The sequence below is a fragment of the Eptesicus fuscus genome, chromosome 14, assembly GCF_027574615.1.
Source record: "Eptesicus fuscus isolate TK198812 chromosome 14, DD_ASM_mEF_20220401, whole genome shotgun sequence".
Classification (NCBI taxonomy): domain Eukaryota; kingdom Metazoa; phylum Chordata; class Mammalia; order Chiroptera; family Vespertilionidae; genus Eptesicus; species Eptesicus fuscus.
In genome coordinates this window covers 70,954,548-70,959,835 of record NC_072486.1, presented here as the reverse complement: position 1 = coordinate 70,959,835, position 5,288 = coordinate 70,954,548, and the positions used below count along the sequence as shown (strand labels likewise).

The following is a 5,288-nucleotide window of genomic DNA, read 5'->3' as shown; positions in this document are numbered from 1 at the left end:
TTAATTTAGTGCATGTTGCCTGGAGGTTAGGATGCGTGAGAACAGCTGTAGAAGTAAGAGGAAAGGAAAGGGTAAGGTTAAGGCTGGTACACTTCGTAGGGAAGAAAGCCAAGACCAGGTTATGGAGACTGGGGCCAGGGAGGGAAGGTATCATTCATATACTGAGACTCAAGTAAGGTCGCTGCTTGATGCCAGCTTCCCCAACCCTGCTGCCTCACATCCCAGCTCCTGGCCCAGATGCCTGCCCTGCTAGGTCCCTCAACTTCCTGTGGAGAGGAGGGGGATGAGGATGTAGGAATCCTGGCATCCTCTGCCTCCAGGTCCCTTACCTAGGACAATTGCTCGTTCAGCATGCCCTGAAGTCCCACCCAGAGTCAGGAGGTCAGGAAGCCAGGGTACAGGCAGGGGAACAATTGTGCCATTCACCAGCCTTCCTGCCACTCTGCCCCTCCCTAGCTCCTCACATGAGGTTGAAACTCTTGGTTCCATCCTTCTGCATCTTCCCCAGTCAGGCCACCTTGCCTACTCTGACCAGATCACTGCAGGCCCTGGAGTGAGTCTGTTTGACTCAGTTGCCTATGGCCATGGCCGAGGGAGGACACTTAGCCACACAGAAGCCGTCCCTGATGCAGCGCTCAGAGGACTGGGAGGAACACTCCATGCAGGACATGGCCCCCACCTGGCCAGCGCAGTGCCCTGCTCATGTGTCACAGGGATAATCCTTTGCTTGGACATCTCCCTCAGTGTGGCCAGGTCATCTGCATATCCAGTTTATAGCCAACCAGCACAACCTTGGCATTGGGGCAAAACTCCTGAGTCTCCCTTTGCCACTTTCTAAGGGCACTGTCCAGCATTTCTGGTTGGCTAATGTCAAAGCAGATGAGCACAGAGTCTGAATCAGAGAAATGCCAGGGACCAGACGTTATCATAGTAGGAAGAACCCAAAGTGTGCCCCATGTTGAACTTAATGCACACTTGTCTATCTCAAAGCTTACTTACAGTGTAGTCTTCAACCCAGTAGGAACATGACTCCCTTGATAGATGTCCTTGCAAACACCTGCAGCAGAGTCATCTTGCCACACTTCGTGTCCCTCACCACCACAATCTTGCAGCGGCCACTCTGCCCCTCCATGGTCCCCGCTATGTGCCTGCAACCCTCCTCCCAGGTCTCAGCTACAGCCACTCAGACTGACCACACTGATATCTCATGGGCTTGTGGAGTTCCCACCCAGGGAGAAGGACCCCTTCTGCCCCACCCCCAACCCCCTTAAAAATTCCTGTGGCACACTGGCTCACGTAAGTTGGAAATCTTTGCTCTAGGAAGTCCAGTTGCAAAGTCAGGGTTAAAGACTCCTGGCCTAGCACAATGCTGAGGGCTCAATAAAAGAAATGTTGGTTAATTGACTGTGTAGTCACAGAATAAACAGGCATGATGAGGAATTTTGCACACGCGGATAGCACCGAACAGGAGAGCCCTGTGCAGCATGTTGTGTCTTAAATACTGAGTCTGAAGGAAGAATCTGCTATTTTCTAACATCGTTAACATTTATTATTAATGCCATTGTAGACTCCCTGCCAGGAATTTCAGCACGAAGTTTCTTTGTAAGCTTGGGAACGAATAATCAGCAATGGAAACAAAGTGTTTTATAACAATAAGGGAAATGGAATTCAAAAGAGAATTAGTTCTTTTTTAGATCTAGGAGCGATTGCACTGGTCTGCACAGTGGGTGCTATTCCCTGTAACACTGGATGACCATGCTTCAAGAGAACAACCTAAGAAGATTAAAAAACGATATCAAAGATTTAATATCAAAGTCAAATACAACTTTAGTTACTCTTACACAAATATAATGATACAAAATTATTTCCTGTTAAAGGCATAAACGGTCAGCTCTTTACATAAAATGTTGAGTTTGATTTTGACATGATCTCATTAAATTTACATAATCAAACCAAGCATCTTCCCAGGGTTAGCTTGGGGGAGAAGAGGTTCCAGGGTAGGTGAGTGTGAGCTTCTAGAACGCCCTTTTACAGACAGATTTCCTTAGTGCCATGCTCTGGCATTTTGATTCGCTGCCCTAACAAATAGCTGTTCAATAGTCTTGATAAATGTTTGCAGATAGTGAGTTCCCTGGAAAGAAAGGATTCTGAGAGTAACACTGAGCCGACCAGCTGCTGAGAGAAAGGAATCGCCTGGGCCATGCAGCACTGACTTTTACAAGACGTTATCTTATTTCATTTCATCTACACAACACTGGTTTCAGTGTTCCCATTTTGCCAGGGAGGAAATTGAACACCTCACCCTTTAACTTAAACAGGGACACACTGCCAGGATGTCACACAACCAGGGTCTGGATCAGGCTTGTCCAGCTCCAAAGCTCAGCATCTTTCAGGACCACAGTTTAATGAGTCCTGTTCAGAGAGTGTTTCAGAAAGAAACTGCAGGAAATTGTAGATGAGGCTGCCCTTAGAGCATGAGCGGAGAGAGGAGGGTGTCAGGGAGCCTGGCTCCTTGCGTGTTCACGTCATGCCAGTGCGAAGCAGCCTTGGGTGAGAAAGAAGCAGCCCCCGAAGTACCTTAGCACTGTCCTCAGCGTTTCACAGCGTTTCACAGCATACTGCTTTCTGGCCAAAGTAGGCTCGATGCTTGTTTTTATACAGCTGTCAGCTAAGAATGGTGTACTACGTATTTAAAGGTTAAAAAAAAACCAACCCACAAGAATCTGAGACTAAGAATGGATGTTACCTACAAATCTTAAAATGTTGACCAACCCATGGACTAAATCCTTCCATACTTTTCAGAGGAGAAAAGAAAAATTTGCTGTAGGAAATGTGGTCAATTTGAGATCCTGGTCTAGATGAGAGCTGAAGTCTTCTATTCTAAGCAATGAGCTCATCCTCAGGTGGTGCTTGATAGTTCATTCATTCATTTTTTTCTGATCCTTTTTATTTCAAAAGAGGATTATGCATCTGTAACACAAACAACATAAAAAATAGATGGACAAAGGAAAAAAGGAAGGAAAAACAATAAAGTGAAATTTGGAAGTCAAGAAAAATATTGTAGTATAGTAGTAATTATACTTCCCAACCCTCCAAATTTATTGATGTAATAAGGCTGGCTCATTTCCAGATTCTGGGAAACTGAATGATTGATATAAATGTTTCAGGAGATGTTAATGGCTCCCAATAATTTATATTGTCTAGAGAGGCATTTTATAGAGGATTATTATTAAAATGATTATAAGTATATAAATATCATTTTAATATATATATTTAATACTGAATTTGGTTTTAATTACATACTATACATAATTAAACCAAAATTATCTTCTTTGATATCATAAAATACTGATTTTTGTCTCTGTTTCAAATTTTCTAGTTACATGTGACCAAGTTTTGCTATAAAATACTACATTTTATTTATGAACTAACAGATGAATAATGAGACTGCCAATTGTAACAGATCTCTGAAACATGAGACTATGTAGGAAATGAAGAGGAAAATAGTGAATGCCTTGAAAATCGTGGTATCAGCGGAAATAAGACTCATGGGTTTTTTTTAGGGAGTTTCCCATGAGTTCTATTCCTCTTTTAGATATTTGAACAGATGTAGAACACATTTCATCAATTTAACTATCAAAACCTTATATTGCAACAGAAAAATTTTCCAAATTCTCATGATAAAGCTTGTAATAGTGAATACAATAATGCTAAAAGTATTATGTACACAGAAATAATACAAATGATATCCAAACCCATTGTAAGTTTTAGTAAATCATATCTATCACCTAATTTTTCTTGAATATAAGAGAATTATGATTTTATTCTTCCCTACGGATGTTTTGCCAGTGTTTGATAGAAAAAAAATGCACTAAAATTTAAGAAAAAGGCATAAGGTACTGAGGAAACTACAGAGAACAAATAACTGAATCAAGTTACATTTAATACCATGAGTTAAAATTAATGAGAAGAAAGTAGACAACATAGAGCTGTGTTATAAAATGAAATAAGAATAAAAGAAGGAATATCATTATTTACAGCGAGTCACTGCCAAAGTTGTTACCATATATTATGAGTAGCTGTCAGTCAGTTATCAGCATCTTGTAAAGTCTTTGCACTACTTGATAAGTAAGTGCTATGTCCATGGACAACATACAGTAAAAGAAATAACAACACACTTTAGGGAGATAAGCAAATACTTGCTTTCAAATTTGAATGAAAACTGAAGTTCAAATGGATTTTTCAGCCTCGTGGCCGGAAAGACCCTAGTAAAGACACTGCAAGGTCTGTATTGCAAGAATCTCTCAGAGCTAATCCTGTTCTAGGTTTCTTTAGCATTTTCATCTCTTGGTCACCTTTGCCAATATCAAAAGTTGTGCGTGTTTGGGAATTTCAGACTGGACTCCTTATAAATTTAAATCCTAGCAGGCATTCAACTTGATATATGTCCTTTAGAGAAGACTTGAATATTTTCAATGGTTTTATTGCTTATTTATGTAGAGAGATAATAGTTATCCCTGAAGACAATTTATAAAAACAATGAAAAAATGCCCCCTAATCTCGTTCATATATGTGTTTTATAAATGTGCCTAGTGCCATAAAAAGCTCCCAAGTATTCTTCTGTTGTTTAAATGTGCACACAAAGAATCTAAGCGTTGTTCTGACATGAAATGCTCTCACATTAAATGGTTCACTCTCAAGAGGTATGGTTTTCAGATTTCCCTGAAAACTGAATTGATCCCCAAAATCACTTTCACCCATATTCTTCTGTGAAAAGTAAATTTGCAATTAGTTTCTCAAAATGAACTTTATTGCATTATAGAAAAATTGAATATAACTATATACCTAGTAATACAAACATTATGGTCCCATTCCTTCTAAGTTATCATTGTTCTGTTGCAATAGGAGTTCTATTAATTCAGGTGAACAAACCAAAATGTTTCCACCAGTTCTCTCTAGTGCCAAAATTGCAGGGGACCCTATGACTTAGAACCGTGGTTGGCAAACTGTGGCTCACGAGCCACATGCGGCTCTTTGGCCCCTTGAGTGTGGCTCTTCCACAAAATACCACGGCCTGGGTGAGTCTATTTTGAAGAAGTGGCATTAGAAGAAGTTTAAGTTTATAAAAAATTTGGCTCTCAAAAGAAATTTCAATTGTTGTACTGTTGATATTTGGCTCTGTTGACTAATGAGTTTGCCGACCACTGACTTAGAAAAAAGCTAAAGCAGGCATTCCTTGTCCTCAAGAACATTCTATTTCTGTAGCTGAAACATATAGCCAATTTATA

At 40.4% G+C, this 5,288-nt stretch overlaps 1 pseudogene; it reads right to left on the bottom strand.

The window, feature by feature from the left end:
* Positions 1 to 536: 536 nt before the first annotated feature.
* LOC103295934 (rho-related GTP-binding protein RhoN-like) lies at positions 537 to 1,132 on the bottom strand (annotated as a pseudogene).
* Between the last annotated feature and the right edge of the window lie 4,156 nt (positions 1,133 to 5,288).